The sequence below is a fragment of the Lissotriton vulgaris genome, chromosome 6 (genome assembly GCF_964263255.1).
Source record: "Lissotriton vulgaris chromosome 6, aLisVul1.2, whole genome shotgun sequence".
NCBI lineage: Eukaryota > Metazoa > Chordata > Amphibia > Caudata > Salamandridae > Lissotriton > Lissotriton vulgaris.
The window spans coordinates 791,197,557-791,215,168 of NC_141694.1; the positions used below are offsets into that span (position 1 = coordinate 791,197,557).

Genomic DNA, 17,612 nt, shown 5'->3' on the forward strand with positions numbered 1-17,612 from the left:
TAAATTTGAGTGCTCATAGACATTATTGCATTTCTTAGGCTAAGGTACGGGGTTTGCCTTAATCAGGGAGTATCAACTGGGGGAAGCCGGACACTCTGGGAGGTAGAGCAGCGTGTGAAGGTCCTTGCCTGGATAGGAACCGTGGGGCTAGATTAAAGGAAAACCATGACGCGCGAAGGAGGGGATAGGTGTCAGTGGGTTCGTGTTGCCCTGTTCTGCGGTGGAGGGACGTTAGTGTGTTGGACTGAACTACGGGGGTACTCAACCCATGCACGCGACGTGGCAGGTGGTTTGGGGGGAGATGGGAAGAGGGACGTTACAGCTGGAGGTTTGAGTGGATTGGTACCTTTATTAAAGGAGGGAGTGCAGATCAATGCTTTCTGTGTAGGAGGCAGATCATATTGGTTGACGTTGTATTCACCAAGTCCCAGTAACCTCCATTAAAGGGTCAGGCATACTGGCAAAGGAGGAGGGACTTCTTTGTCTTACTATTTTTTATGCCAACCAAATTGATGGTGCTTAAGTATTAGTACGTTCAGCATCCCAGGTGATGATTTGTAGGGGACAAGTCTTTGTCATAACTAGACTACGGAATCTCCTTATGCCGATTGAATACTGGCGTCGGCCATCTTGGGGCCAGGCAGGCTTGATCCTTCAAGTAATGGAGTGACCCACGTTCTGACTAGACGGGCTTTGCAATTTCTGATTGTGGATCTGGGGCCGTCGAGTCTTGTAACAGGATTGCGCTAAGCGCAACAGTACAGAGGTATGGAGCGAAAGTCATTGCAATTACCTGAGGGCAGTACTCCCGCGTTGGCCATCTTAGGGGCAGGCAGTATTGAATGAGATCTGCTCTCCAAGCTGATCCATAGGAAGCTCCTTTTTTTGCAGATTTGAGCCTCCTCTACTCTATTACCCAGAGGAGGCAGCTCACACTCGCCAACAAGTGTTCCGGTGAGCATTGGGGGCTGCAGGCAGTGGAAGGAGAGGCTGCAGTCACTCAAGGGTGGCCATCTTAGGGGCAGACAGTATTGATTAGGATCTGCTCTCCCAGCTGGTCCGAAGGGCGTGCCTTTATTTTGCAGATTTGAGCCTCCTCTACTCTATTATCAAGCGGAGGCAGCTCACACTCACCGACAAGTGTTCCGTGAGCATCAGGGGCTGCAATCAGTGGAAGGAGAGGCTGCAGTCACTCGAGGGCGGCCATCTTAGGGGCAGGTAGTATCGATGGAGGTCTGCTCTCCCAGCCGGTCCAAAGGGTGCGCCTTTTTTTGCAAATTTGAGCCTCCTCTACTCAATTACCAAAAGGAGGCAACTCACCCTCACCGACAAGTGTTCCGGTGAGGATCGGGGGCTGAAGGCAGTTAAAGGAGAGGCTGCAGTCACTGCAGTCAGTCAGCCATCTTAGGGTCAGTCCGACGCATCAGCTGAGCAGCGTACACACGGGACGACATACCGAGCCGCTGGTTTGAGGCGGGTTCTTCCTTCAATGCAGCTCTGCTACGGACCTCTGTCAAGACTCCAGTGAAGTGTGGCGGGCTAACAAGGGGTCGGCTTGAAGGCTCCATCACATTGAGCACCCATGGAGGACTTCTTGGCTTTCCAGGAGTATCGGGCGCGGGAAGATCACCGAGTGCTTCTGCTTGCCTGGATTGACTCCTGATCGGTACCGGTGGGTCTTGGGTGAGTTGGGCTAGAGGCTGAGGCAGGCTTGTTGGGTCGGGAGGGATTTACACTAAGTTAGTGATCCCGGAGCCCTGTAGCCCAATTACAGCATTCCTGCCTCGCAGCCATGCTTTTTGCCTATACAAATGGAGGTGTGAACTGCAAAGGTCAAAATTGGGGTAGAGGCACACTTTTTATTATACTGGCTTCACGTCTACAAAAGTTTCAAAAATGCAGTTAGCATAAAAGGTATTCCAGTCCAAAAATTAGTTTTCAAATATAACACATGACTCTCACATTTTTGAACGAACGAGTTATGAATTCCTATGGCATGGGAAAGCATTAGGTGTTCCCCTAGATTAGGAATGCTTTGTCAGGAAAGAGGCCAGGTTAAACCTCAAAATTATCTTGTGTACACACATAAGCATACATTACACCGTTAAACTAAAACTGACTCAGCCCCTGCTTTCCTTGTGATCCAATATTTAGAAGTGGAATGTTTTGCAAAGAACATAGACAGATTTTTAAAATTCTGTGTAAAGCATAGGCCAAATTTGGAACTGGACTATTTATGTTACCACAGTGAAATGATTTATGGTGCTTGTAATTTTCTTATATATTAATGATTTGCCCTGATTTTACTCAGACTGTACTCTGTAATTCTGTAATCATGGCCGGTACACATTGTCATAGATAAAATATTAATTGTGTCTTAACTAATTGATCACACTTAGAAAATGTAGTTATAATTATGCTTTTATTCTTAACTGTTTTTAAAATGAACTTTTATGGTTTTTGCATTCCTAAAACCCGAATAAAGGAATTTTGATTTTGATTTTGACTCAGCCACACAGCTCAATTTAACATATATCAAAACTAATTCAGTCACATCTATGTTTTTACAGTTCCACAATTTTACATTAATAATGTCGGTAGCTATACCCAAAGGACACTTTGTATTCCCTGAACGAAACAGAACGTATTCTACTTCTTAGTTAGAACCCCCATTCACCCCAGGCCGTTTAGCAAACAGCAATGCATTACAGAGACTACACATATTCTCTGGAGTTTGGAAAATTATTTTCAGTGAGCAATGTTCTGTACCTCCTAGCACTCGACTACTATAATGATCTGGTCACCATCCATACAACTGTGACCTCCCCTGCCACTGTCGTTAGCATAGTCTGTCATCTCCTGTCAAGGACCAATAGCATATTTAGCCACATCTTCCATCACTGCATCTTTGCCCCCGATAGTGTCCTCTTTGAAGCCAAAGCAAATCACTGCTACTTAATCTTAACCCCACGCCCCAGGGTCTGAGCCCCTAGCAGACAATGGACTACAACAGAATCAATTTGACACCCTCACCTGTTCTAACTATAGAATACCAATTGTATTGTACTGTATTGTAAGGGGTACTTGTAAAGCGCACTGACACTGTGGGTTTCCTGGCGCTGGATGGATGCAGAGGGAACAGAGGGACTTAGCTGGATTGAGGGAAAAGCCATGTTTTTAGGGATTTCCGGAAGAGAATGAGCTGAAACAAGTCTATCTTGATCACTGACCACATGGTGTAGGTCAGTCTTTTTATGCAACTGTTATGAATAAGGTATTCAGTCACAATTCACTCAACGCCCCTTCCTCCCGCCCCCAATGTTACCCCGATCAGTAATTGCTTTCCACCCGAAAGGCCCATGTGCCACTTCTGAATATCGGTCCTTCGACCTGCTTGGAACTCTAAATTGAAAGTTGTTCCCCGATAACCTGCAAGCAATCACCTCCATCCAAAATATCAAGACTGGGCAACAAAACAAAAAACACTAACTCTGATTGTGGCAAAAAGAATGGCTGATTACTTTACAGTCTTCTTCCCCAAATGCCTCAAATCACACCCCTAGCACACCAAAAACACACAACAATGTCCAGCCCATTAGCCTAACAGATCAGGACAATATAATGTAAATTATGCCTAAGTCATTCTTTGTTTCTCCACTTATCACTTGACCATGAATACCTCCTTAAACCTCAACATACTCACCATGTCGATTAGGCATTCTTGTGTAGTTGAAACCAAGAACAACTTTTCTGGAAGAAGGGCTATAACCAGTTGATGAAGGTAAATTGTTCAAATCCATTGGCTGAAAAAACACAGATTTCAAACAAACAACCAAGCAACAAACTCAAAACATGAATGTTGATAGCTATTATAAAGTAGAGATAATGGGGCAAGATGATTGAAGTGCGTCTTTATTTCCAGTCATCTGCTCTCCATCTGATAACTGCCATCAGCAACTTTCTAAAGTAAGCTCTAGAGGACCGTTCCAAAAGGAGGGGGAAGGGAATGTACCAAGGGAGGAAAGGTAAAGAGGGAAAGGAAAAAGAAAGATTACAAAAATAGCTTTTTAGAAAGTAAACAAAAAGTGGTGATGGATTTTCAGACATTGTTTTCAGTCATTCGGATTTAACAGGTAGCTATTTATTTCCCACTTAAAGCTGTCAGTCTTTATATGCCTCCTAACAGGGTCAAATTGAGTTCAAATTAAAATGTTTTCCAAAAATCCATTCAGGCATTGCTTTGGAGTGTTATTTTTGTTTAGCATTGTTACAGTTAAGTAACTGAAGCTTCTGAAAAGGGGATGAGAGTATGATCCTGTGCTTCCCTCCCCCTTTCCTATTTAATGGCGGCCACTGCTCGGGTGTCTGAGCAAGACCTCTGACCTCCTGGTCAGAGACCTGCTATCTTCCCCAGCAGCTCCCCTGTTTTGCCGCTGTCGCTGCCCAGTGCTGGTAGGTGTTAGAGGCCCTCCTCTACCCGCAGGCTCCTACCTGTGCCTCATCCCTGGTGGTCCAGTGGGAGAGACTTGCTCTTCTGCTGGTCCGCTGTTGTCTGTCTTGTGTTTGTGCCTGTTTTCTGCCTTTTTCCTGTAATTTTGTGTCTCTGTTTATTTCGACTGTTATTTGTGCCCTTGTCTGTGTCCTCCGTGCCCATTTTCGCCATCCTCTTCCTCGCTGCTGCTGCCCCCACGGCCCCTCCCCCCTGCCCGTCCCCGCTTCTGCCTCCCAGCTGCGCTTCCCTTCCCCTTCCCTTTTTAATAGCAGCTACGCGCAGCGGGCGCACCGCTGGCATGCTGAAGGCGCACCAAAAGAAAGATTGTCTGCGCCCATCTGTGGCCACTGACAAAATGTCGACCTAGAAAATATCGACCTACAGAAATATCGATGCTGAAATATCGAAGGCAAGAATATTGACATCTTATCTACAAAATTGTAAGTACAAAAATATCGGAAAAAAATATAGATGTTAACAATCTCGATGTTAAAAATATTGTTTTTTTTCTGTAAAAATATCAATGTAAAATAAAGTAAATAACACTAATAAATAAAATAAACATAGTTAACAATATCTAATAATGTTTAAAATTAATAAATAATACATATATAATAATAATACATTAATTAAACATATGCTGAAAATATATAATGTATACATACTTAACAATAAGTTCAGTTCAAATAACTTTATTTCGATTCCATAAAGGAGTCATAAAAGTATACACTAATATAAAATACATAAATTGTCATAAAACCACAATACACATTTGCATATTTAGGATTTACAATACATTAAAATTAACCTTAATCATATATATATATGGAAAGGACATAAAGTGCAAGGTTGATTTATCAACAGGCCAACAGAAGAAACATTTATGGATAGTTTACGTCTCCTATTTGGGGTGGGTAGGATCGTAGAAGGGGGACAATGTTCCTATTTCTACATTTTACTAGGACCAAATCCCCACTAATATCTTTAGTTAGAGACCCTAACCAGCCCACCCTTCTAACACTCATGATACCTCCATCATGATTGGGTGCGGGTGGTCTGTTTTTGGAAAGCCAGAATATGACCTTGTTTAAAAGTTCCTGACGGCTTTCAAATTTCCCACGGCAGGGTGCCCGTATTCCTGATAAAACAAGAACAAATGGGGCGGCTTCAGGGGGCAAATGTATAGATGCTACGCTACTTGGATCCTCCCTGGGAGCAGTATGCCTATTAAACCCAGGTTTAGGAGCGGCTTTGGTTATAACAGGTTTTTTAGGAAGCTGTGGAGAAGTTTGGGAGTGTTTAAATCAGAACCATTGGGTATTGCCTTCTTAGGGGTGGATGGAGGAATAATTGTAGTATTTATCTCTTTTGTTATGGAGATAGCCGGAAGGGTTCTTCCCCCATTAGATGAATCATTAATAAGTGGTGGGAGGTTGGCTAAAATGATTCTCTCAATGCCCGTTATTCTATCACCCAGGGCGTTGATTTTTCCTACCAGTGGTGATACAATAGAATTAAACAATAACTCTATCTGAGACAGTAAAAGTACTTGGTCTACATAAGTCCCGCTCTCCGTCGTAGTTAAGGGGGGGTTGGTGACTGGCGATATAGGACCAGCGCGCGATTTTGGTGTGTTTAGATGATTCCCACTTTCAATAATCTCGTCATACTTCCTTTTGTCATTTGGGCCCTGGAACAAGGCAACACCTTGGGTATTGTCTATTAAAGATAGTAGGAGTAAATCAGATGATTTCCTAATTGGTGAAGAAATGCTAATGCTTTTTACAGGGGGTGGGGATGCCACTGGGGCATACTTAGTGCCGCATAAAGAATTTATTTCCTCCCAAAATGATAAATTCTGTGAACTAACAGGGTTCAATGGGGGAGATTGCCTGGTGTCTATCAGTTGTCGCGACTCATTCACGTCTTCACAAAGAGTGGGCAGTGATCGATTGGTCACAGTAAAGTTCAGGGTCCCCTGGCCTGGATCAAGTATTAGAGAAGGTTTCTTATTGATCCCCTTACGTGACATAGTGCAACCTGGTAATATAATAACGTTAAGATCGCTTTCAGGAAAAAGATACACTGACCAAGAAGTAATATGGAAGTAGTTCAAACGATGTACTTCCTCTGGTTGCGGTACCAAGGGGGGTGGCCCGTCCCATCCTCCTCGGTCCTATGAGGGCCTTAGAGGGCCCGCCCTTTGCCCGGGCTTCGCCCCGGTCTATGTCCCGCGCGCGTCCCGCGTCGCGGGATTAGAGGCAAGATTTAAACACTACAGGCGGGGGGGCGGGAACGCCGAGGGAAGAGGCAGCAGCTGGGGAGAAGAGAGCCTGCTGGTCCTCGCAGTCCCTCTGCGTCTAGTGCATTCAAAGTCCTTTTCCCCTCAGCACACCCCTCGCAGCCCTCACAGAGTCTGTAGCGCTAGCAAAGCGCAGGAATCCCCCGTCATCCTTCCCTGGAAACAGCACACCGTGAGCGGCAACCACGGAGCGGGGGCCGCGATAAGTTTTAATAATGTCCAGGCGGGGGCGGGAATGCCGAGGGAAGAGGCAGCAGCTGGGGAGCAGAGAGCCTGCTGGTCCTCGCAGTCCCTCGGCGTCTAGTGCATTCAAAGTCCTTTTCCCCTCAGCACACCCCTCGCAGCCCTCACAGAGTCTGTAGCACTAGCAAAGCGCAGGAATCCCCCGTCGTCCTTCCCTGGAAACAGCACACCGTGAGCGGCGCCCGCGGAGCGTGGGCCGCGATAAGTTTTAATAATGTCCAGGCGGGGGGCGGGAACGCTGAGGGAAGAGGCAGCAGCTGGGGATAAGTTTTAATATTTATTTTAATTATTTATAAATTAATAAAAAATATTATAAATTGCAAATACATTTACAAACATAAAACAAAAACATAAATAAAAAGTAAATAATTATGTTTAATAAATTAAAAAAATATATATACTTTTAATATTTTTAAAATTATTTATATACTACATTATCTAAAATTATACAAAAAATATTAAATAGCTAAATAAATAGAAATACTATTCAAATTCCATAAGTAAAAAAACATACAGTAATAAAAATGTTGGATAGCATAGAACTTAAAATTACCATTCCCACTCCAGAGAGCGCAACAGTGGAGAAGCCATTGAATAGCTTAGGGGTAAAAACTACTATTCCAACTCCAGAGAGTGCAACAGTAGGGAAAGCGTTGGATAGTGTAGGGGTAAAAATTACTGTTCCCACTCCAGAGAGTGCAACAGTAGGTAAAGCGTTGGATAGCGTAGGGGTAAAAATTACTATTCCAACTCCAGAGAGTGCAACAGTAGGGAAAGCGTTGGATAGCGTAGGGGTAAAAATTACTATTCCAACTCCAGCGAATGCAACAGTAGGAAAAGCGTTGGATAGCATTGGGGTAAAAATTACTGTTCCAACTCCAGAGAGTACAACAGTAGGGAAAGTGTTGGATAGCGTAGAAGTTAAATATAACATACTTATAAATAATTGTTGTAAAAAACAAGTAATTCATAATTTAATTTTTAAATAACTCTACATCATTTGCACATACCCATTAATAATTACTATAAACATAATTACAATTGAATAATTAATTAACAATAAATTAACAATAAATACTAATAAATATTAATTATTAAATAATAATGACCAAATAATAAATATTGAACACTAAAATCTTTTTTTTAAAACACAATATTAATAATTAAAAATTGATTAACAATTAAAAAATGGTAAACAATACATTTATTTTTAAATCAAAAAATATTTTTTAAGAAAAAAGAATTACCAATTAATAAAAATGATTTCCAATTAATAAAAATAATTGCCAATTAAAAAATGTAATTACCAATTACAAACCTTAATTACCAATTAAAGAAATTAATTAACAATTAAAATAATTAATTACCAATTAATAATTAATAAAAAATGAAATAATTAACAATACCAATAAAAAAATCATTACTTAATTACAATTAAATTACTTCCCACCCAATTCCCATATAAACCCACAACCCGCTACAGAACTTAAACGCAAAAAATAATTCAAATTAATTTACAATTACAAAAAATGTATAATTAATTTTCTATAATTAAATTACTTCCCATCCTATTCCCCTATAAACCGACAACCTGCTTCAGTACTAAAACATAAAATTAAATTAAAAATAACATTATTAATATATAACAAATAGTACACATATAATTTAAAACAAAAAAATACTTAACAAAAAACAAATAACATACATATAAAATACATAATAAAATACATAACAACAAACAAATAAATATCGTTATTAGTAACATCAAAATTAGTAACATTGATATATTTGATATCGATAATACTAACTTCGATATTACTAACATCGATATAAAAAAAATCAATATTACTTACCTTAGGGTCGATATTCTGTCTAACAATATTTTTGACCTCGATATTCTTCACCTTTGATATTTCCAACGCGATATTACTGTAGGTCGATATTAAGGAATCGATATTTAGACTGTGCACCCTTCAACGTTTACTTGCTGCATTCACAAACATGCAATAGAGATCTGGGACATCCTCGACACCCTCTTGTCAGACGTTGCTTTCTTAACGGAAACATAGGCCAACCCCACCTTTGTCCCTGACATCTCTACCGCCATGCCCGACGGATACAAGATCCAGAGGAAGGCCGCCCAACCGCCCAGGAGGAGGACTCGCCATCGCACACAAAAGCTCCCTCAGCCATAATATACCCCAGTGTATAAATTGGCCCAGGCCATAATATACCCGGGTATAATCTAGCGTGGGCCGTTTTAACCCTGAGTATACAACGGCCTGGGGGTATACTACGGCCTGTTACACCAGGATCAACAAATCGCTGCTCTGCAAGCTCCAGACAATACAGAACACCACAGCCAGACTTGTCCTAGGCGTCACCGACATGAACACTTCACCCGTCATCTGCGAGACCTCCACTGGCTCCCTATCTAGAAGAGAGTAACTTTCAAGATACTCACCCATGCATACAAATGCCTTCACAACATCTGACCCCAATACCTCAACAAAAAGAATCTACTTCCACGTACTCAAGAGAAAAATCTAATCCGCCGACCTCACCCTCACTGAAACCCCACGCATACGAGAGCCAGAACAGGTAAAAGAGCCTTCTCCTGTCACAGCAAAGACCTGGAATGAGTTCCTGATCCACATCAGACACGCACCCACTCTGCACATATTCAGGAGGACCCTCAAGACCTAGCTCTTTGACTGAACTGAGGTGACCCCCAGCACCTTGAGACCCTCTCGGGTGAGTAGCGCGCTTCACAACTCCCTGATTGATTAATTGATTGGTCCTGCATCTACCTGTACAAAGTCGACACCTCTGAGTTCTGATAGCAGGGGGTCCATGATTGCAGAACAGAGAAATCAGCAACCTGATTTCCCAATACATTTTATTCCAGAGGCCCTACCTTTTGAAGCAGGGCGGGCCGTCGAAATATAGGCAAATAACATGCTAGCTTCTGTTGATGAAATCTCTCATGCCCCTGCTCAATATTTCAATTAACTGAGAAGGCAGACATACATTAGCAATAGTTATTGCCAGTGTTATGACTCAGCATCTCACAGAATGTGTTAATGGTATCACCTTAACCCACTAAATTACGTTATCTATAATGGAAGAGAAACGTCCGGGGATAGTAGTTGGTTCGTAAGAGGAATTCGGCAGGGAGAAACAACTTAGCAGAATGTACGGGTAATAAGTGAGCAACAAAGGAGGCGCTGTGACAGAGGGGTAGGGTCACTCTCAGCTTCAAGACAAATGGAGTGATGTACGGGTGCACATCGCCTTTCTGTAGTTGCGCTATTATGACATGTCCTCAGCACAGTTGAATGTTATGTTCTCCTACCCAGGATCGAGACACAGGCCCCGGGCTCTTGCTCCCCAGCCCTGCAGAACAGTCGTCAGCCGCTTGCACAGCATCCCTGCCATACCCGCCGAGATAGATGCCATTGTGGGGGTGCGAGAATTGCACCAGAACCCACAATACCATCTGCTCACAAATCACTTCCATCAACATGTTACACTACAACCATCAGGTGAAGCAAGTACTTGCTTAGTTGAAAGGAACAGCGACACAAAAGCACTGATAGATATCCAAATGTTGTTATTTGCCAAGAACAGTTCATGAAAGCTTACAAGCAGGGGCGGACGGTGGATTTTGAAAATGGTGGGGTGAAAAATGTTGTTCTCAAATTAAATAAGCAAGCGAGGGAAGCAAGCTAGCCCGAACTGCAAAAGGAGGGGGGGTTCTCCCCCCGCAAGAAATTTTTGAAAAAAAGTGGATTCAAGTGGTGGGTTTTACAACACATATTTACTGCAAATTGGTGAAAAAAGGAGGATTTAAATATAGCATTTTGAAGCACAAGTGTGAATAAAACATTAGAATCAAATCAAAAATGTGCCCAATCCTCAAACTGGTCAGCATGCAAAATGAGCCCCAAGCCAAGCATATATAACCAATGGAAACAAGTGTTTCCCACCTGTAACTCATATCTGAACCACCTATGTTTTCATTGTATATAATAATGAAAATGCTGCAGTTTGTTCTTATTTATCTTTTGCAAATTAAAACCATTGACAAAGCCTATAGTCCTGGCTAGTTGTAGGTTTAATGTCACTCATATTATATATCTGGAGGCAATGACAGAAGAGGCACAATACCTGCGGGGCAGCACACTATGCTAAGTACAAATTTTCAGCTTAACAGTTTTAAGCCACGCTCATCATTACATCGGCTTCCCCTACGAGAGACTCCCCCAGTTTTTTCATCCCACTTAAAGCCCCACACACACAGAAGTGTGTGTGTTTCTTTTGTATATGGAGGGAGGTATGGTAGAAACGAAACGAAAGGCTGCGCATGGTTTGAGGTGGGCAGGGTTTGATAGTCTTTTGGACATTACATTGCTTTGTTTGACAAACATAGCAAACTGTTATTGGGAGACAACATTGCGCATCACAACACACAAACAGCACTCCACACAACAAACCAATGAGCAACACACCAGCGAAAATACAATGTGTGGCACACAGCACAGTCCACTCTCAAGCCTTTCTTATTGCTGCATCCTGAGGTCTCAGCCTCGAGACTCAGGTAATGCTTCCCACTGTCTGACCCTAGGCATCTTACTAACAGAAGATCTCACTGTAGCCGGAATACATTAAAAACCTTAAACACAAACAATAACACAAGCCCTCCTAAAACTGCTTCTACAGATATAGTCTGTACCTTACAATATGTGCACATATAATGCTGCAGGGAATAGTAGCCCTTCTTAATTTTGCATGATTTACATGGTGTGATAAGTTTCATCAAAACTCTACCAATGAGGCTCAGAGTTGTTCAATGGCCTGATAAGGGAAGATCCATGTCATTTGTGACTGCTCACTACATAAAACAAAATTCAGACATGGCTTGCATGGCTTACGTCTCTGGTTAACACTGCCATTTACCATAACACGAAACAGAGAGAGAGAACAAGTTCCATTGTCCAAATCAAGTCTTGGCTGCTTTTGTTAGAACTTTGACTAAAGACCTATAGCTCAGACAAGTTAGTAGTGGCTCTCTGTGCAAGACTTCAATACCCTATCTGAATCCACTACATATCAATGACAATGCACAGTGCCAAACTCTCAGAGCTGGTACTACTCATTATGCAGAGCAAAAATACAGCACACAGCAGACATCTGCTAATTTAATTACAAAGGACATAACCCTTCAGCATGGCATATAGATGGTAAACCTGATTGGATTTAAAGCAACCAAAAAGTGCCTCATTACTAGTCCAAGAAGCTATGTTTAACTTCTGAAATGGTTACAGTGAATCTGAGATGGGCTTAATTTTTTTAAGCAAAGTGAGTGCACTAAGGAAAAAGGCGAAAGCCGAACTTTGCATTATGTTAGACTAAGGGGACAGGAACCATCCCTTACACATGAGCATTGGCATGTACTAAGGGGCTCATTATGATAGCGGACGGACTTGAGTCCGTCCGCGACCATAGAGGAGGAGGGAACCTCCGCATGGCCTGCGGAGTTCCCTCCTGTCAAATTAGGATGTGACTGCCACCCTGGCGGTCACATCCTCTATTTTTACCATTGCTGCGGGTGCGGCTTCAAGCTGCACCCGCTGCAATGGTAAAAATGCATACATTGCATTTGTATGCAGAAAGCGGTAGGCACCGTGCGGTGCCTGCTGATTACTGCATACAAATGCAGGGGGGTACCATAGGTACCCCCCATGTGCACCCCCCACCCCCCTTCACCCAGGGGGCCCGCGACGGGCCCCCCGCAGTAAAGTTACACATGCTTTTCCACGGCGGAAAAGCCGCCGTCGAAAGGCATCTCTTTTACACCATCCTAATGTGGCTGGCGGTGTCTGATAGACACCGCCAGCCACGTTACAGCTTTTCCGCCGCGGTTGTAAGTCAACCACGGCAGAAAAGCGGCGGACTGAAACCAGGACCCACCAGCCATCCTAATGTGGCGGTGGGTCTTTGGCGGGTCCGCAGAGAATTTTCCGCATCCTCTGGGCCGGGGGAAGCCACCGCCGGCCCGGAGGATGCGGAAAATCCTCCATCATAATCAGCCCCTTAGTGTCTGCTTACATTATTTCACATATTCACCATTTTCAATCTCATCTTTAATTGAGTGAAGATGCAGCTTTCATACAATGTGTATAAAATACAATAAACCAGTGAGCTTTTAGAATAATGTCAGGGGCTGCATGTGACCACTGTCTGAACTACCTCAACCCAACTGTGTGCATGCAGTTTCTGATATATGCATGTAAAACACAAATTCGGCAACATGAGGTTTTTCATAGTCACAGGCAGCTTGAAAAGTGCAACCCTTGAAACTGGTGTGGCTCTGACATACCGAGATCTGCACATATGCTTGCAGTCCGAACACACCACCCCTTCACCTTTTCACGGCGCACCTGCGACTCCACTAACCATTTCAACGACAGATTGGAAATTTACCTCTGAGGATAGTAACAGTATTTCTCAACAGGACTGTGTGCTTTGAGTGGGACCCCCATCCATACAGACTGGGCACGCAGGCATCTAATAAGTAATAAAGGCCCTTACAAATGCTGTTCACTCTTGGGCTGTCTAGCAGACAGTGGTAATCACGCCGCATTGTAGCAGGTGTTTCGGGATGATGCAGGCACCCCCTCTCCCCATAACTCTGAAACACAAATACATGCAAATGTGCCAAAAAAAGCAAGCACTGCCAAGCTGAACAAGACGTGTACAGCAAAGCACAACAGATAATTCATCTAGCTCAAAGCCATGGATCCTGGTAATTAACCAGAGTGGTATAAAGCAATCAAGTGCCAGAAGAGGTAAACTGGGAATAAAAATCAGACATAGTAAAAACATTGCTAAACACAGAAATACAATAAAATGAGGGGACCTTTGCATGAGTCGCATTTCGCAGATAACTTTGGGCACTACAAAGCACCCTAAGTGTAGTAAATCATGAGAAAAAGTAATAATGCAGATTCAAAAACATTAGTGTGTAGTGAGCAGATCTGGCAACAATATTCTGTGGCAACCAAGAGATCAAAATCAAATGTGGTTTGGGGAGCACATAGGTTATTTTGAGGTTTGCTTATGTTTCACCCTGATGAGAAGTTTGATTGCTGCTTGAGTGGAGTTTCACCCCCCTAAACCAGTTACCCGAATTCTTACATGGATAAATTAGCAAACAAAGAAGGAGGCTTATTAACAATCTAGTAATCTAGTCACCATATACACAGAAGATAGTCAGAATGAGGTCAGTAACTAATTAGGGCAATGCCACTGATTGTTGCAACAGATGTACCTCTTAAGCACACGTCACACGTGGTCAAAAGTCACAACATATTGACACATAAGTCACAAAACACGAGCCTCTCCTCCTTATGCAATGTTCCCTGACATACACTACTGTTTTGCAACCTCAAAAACTGCTCTAATAAGAAGCTCGTGTCGTGGTAGAATCTAGCAACAGTGATCCTAGTTTCTTTAAGTTTCAGTGCTGTTTTTCTTTTGAGGAGGCATTAGTCAACAAAAATTACTTTGGTGAGAATTAAAACAGGAATTCAAAACCAGGAACGGTGGGAGAGGAAATGATTGAGACCTGCCTTGAACCCTTCTGATGATACTACTGGGAGATGTGTTCATTTATAGCTCTGGGGACAAATACAAACGCCTGAGTACACAACGGTACGACTGGATGGAAATAAGTACTCATTATGAGGGTGAGAGGCATCCTCCAAAAAGTTGATTTAAAATTGCTGTGGAATAATTGGTCGATAATCTGATTTGCGCGTTCGCAAGTGTGGCAATCTTGCAGCTTCTGACTGCGCACAATGTTGCGCAGTAGTCTCTGTAGCATGGATATTTGAGCGCCGCTTCAATTTATTTGTAGAGCACCATGCCAAATCTGCTTGGGACATTGGCCGGATTCTGTGATTATACCTGATGTCGATAGCATCCATATAAAGTGCTCAAGTGATTTCCTTCTGAATCAGTGTATGTGTGACTTCCACAATGGTTCTCACAATGGAATGGGAACCGGTGTGTTCCTAACAGGGGTACAAAGAGGAGACATTGAACTAAGTTTATTTAATTCATGCACATCTTTCATTCAGGTGTCGTGTAAATAGAGGGGGTAGCCCGAGACAGCACAAGAAGGAGCACATAATTTCACAGATCCATAATGACCTGCTTAGTCAGTTCAAGAAAAATGATCACTCCCAAAAGCTGGAGTGAAGGGTTATTATTTCAATCAATCAAAATAACGTGTTAATATATTGTTTTTCACACAACAAAGGGTAATTATTTTTTTTTGTCTCAAGAGGCAGGGATGGGTCCCCCATGAAGAAGTAACAAAGCAAAAAGCCACATAGTTCAGACAGATATAGGATTAGGGAGCACATGATTATCTCATGTTCTCTCTACATTACTCAGAACTGGAAGAGTATGCCCCCAGTACAAATAAAATGCTAGACTCCTCACAGCATATACTTCCCTTACAATCCTAGACCAGACCTGTGCACACTGACCTCTGTGAGGCAGTGCATCACACAAGGCTGACTTTTATAGATCCTGCACAGGGAAGACAGCAGTAGCATGCCAATCTTAGTTGATGTGGCTCCGACTTGTGTTTTCCCCGTGGAGCTGCGCACCACACTGCAGCGGCTCGCTATACTCGCAGGTGGGGGGGGGGGGGGGGCATGAGGCCCGGGTAATTTAAAATAAAAATAAAAAACTTACCTGACCGGCCCGGGGTCCACACGCTTCTCGGCCGGGTCCGCGTTGGCGCCTCTTCAAACAGGACCAGCACTGGAGTGGCACTGGCAACCCCTCAGCCAATACCGGCGCTGCTCCAGCAGCGCCAGGATTGGCTTAGGGCACGGTTACTCTTCACCCGCCTGCCCATTAGGAGACCGAGGTTTTAGCCTTTGCTCAACCCTCGCTCTCCTAATGGCCATGCGCAAACCAGTGCAAACACAGGTGCGCATGACAGGGCACGGCGGAAAATTTCGCCGACCTTCCCCACTCATGCTCACTTGTGCTGCTGCCTGTCCCTGGCTGGTCTGACAATGCATGTCAGTCAACATGAAGCCGGACCGCCCACCCCCTTCAGACTCTGAAGGGGGTGGGCGGTTCGACGTCATGCTGACTGACATGATTGTGAGTTCTCCATCGGCGTCTCTGAACTTAAGTAAACTGAGTCAGTTTACTTAAGTTCAGAGACACCGGGGGAGCTGCGGGCGCGGGTTGGCGGGGGGGGGCAACGCCCCAACGCCCCAATGGACTCACCGCCCCTGCTTACAAGCATTTGGAATGCAATAGCTGTCGCATTCACGCTAGTTTAAACTATTGGCACTGTAAATGACGATGCGTTTTATTTATGTCTTAAAAACCAAAATATAACTAAAAGGCATTGTCATTTACAATGCCAATAGCTCAAACTCGTGTAAATGCGAGACCTATTGCAAATGGTAGGCATTACGACAACGGGAGGGATGGCGGGGGTGTGGGGGGTAAAGAAGGCACAGGACAACGGGAGGGAGGGTGGGGTTGTAAAGAAGGCACCAAAGCACGTCGTGCCTGCAGTAAGTTAAACTGGATAAAGAAAATAGTGCTCACAGTCTAAATAACATGTACCGTGGAACAACCGAAGTAAAGGGGCCAGCCGCCATGGGAGGTGGCTAATGAAGAAGAGGCGTAACTAAGGAGGGACTAACAAGCCTATTTATGAATCAGAAGCCAGTATTAAGGACGGACAATAACACAAGCCAATGGCAAATATGAGCGGAGAGTGGGCGGGCTGCTATTCCATACTCCACTACAGCAGATTGCCAGAGCAGCGCATGCCCGCTGGCTTGGGCACGACCGAGAATCAAACACTCACACCCAGTCAACGGATCAGGGTTAGATCCATCACCGTTTTTTAGCCCACTCTGCCACCCCAGTTCAGACAATGAATGCCAATTAAATACCGCCTGGGTCAAGGTGGCGATTTAACAGCCCTGCGGACACTCGGCCACATATTAGCCTGAGGTGAGCAGAGGTGCCCGGATCCCGACTCTCAAATAAGGGGCCTCACACATATTCAACTATATACACATACCGACACACAAAATAGACATAAATACAGCCGCACTAGCAAATATACAAACACCCAAAACAAACACGCAAAACACACACATCCACAGTCATACACACACATAAGCATCACTCAAACATGCGCACTTGGATGCAAACTACACACAGCTCAGGTTGCGGAAGATATAAGCCATTTCAGTGCATCTATATGCTGAACATAAAACCGGCAAAAGACAAAAGATTCGTGTCCTGAGGTAACTAACTATAACTATAATACTTAAAAAGTATTGCTTTTCCTTGCCTCTCTGGAAAAAGCAGTCTACTTTACATTCTGCCGGGTGGCCAATCATTTTGCGTTACGCTACTCTGTGTGCCTTCCTCGGAATCTCCAAACCTATCTATGACACTCCTCCCTCCCCGTTACGCACAATACATGCATCTCCATACTACTGTATACACGTCAACTGT

At 43.6% G+C, this 17,612-nt stretch overlaps 1 protein-coding gene across 2 annotated transcripts in view; it reads right to left on the reverse strand.

Moving 5' to 3' along the window:
- LOC147708011 (N-acetylglucosamine transporter UNC93A-like) overlaps positions 1-17,612 on the reverse strand; it is a 515,404-nt gene that overhangs the window by 497,662 nt on the left and 130 nt on the right. The gene's annotated exons all lie outside the window — the stretch shown is intronic.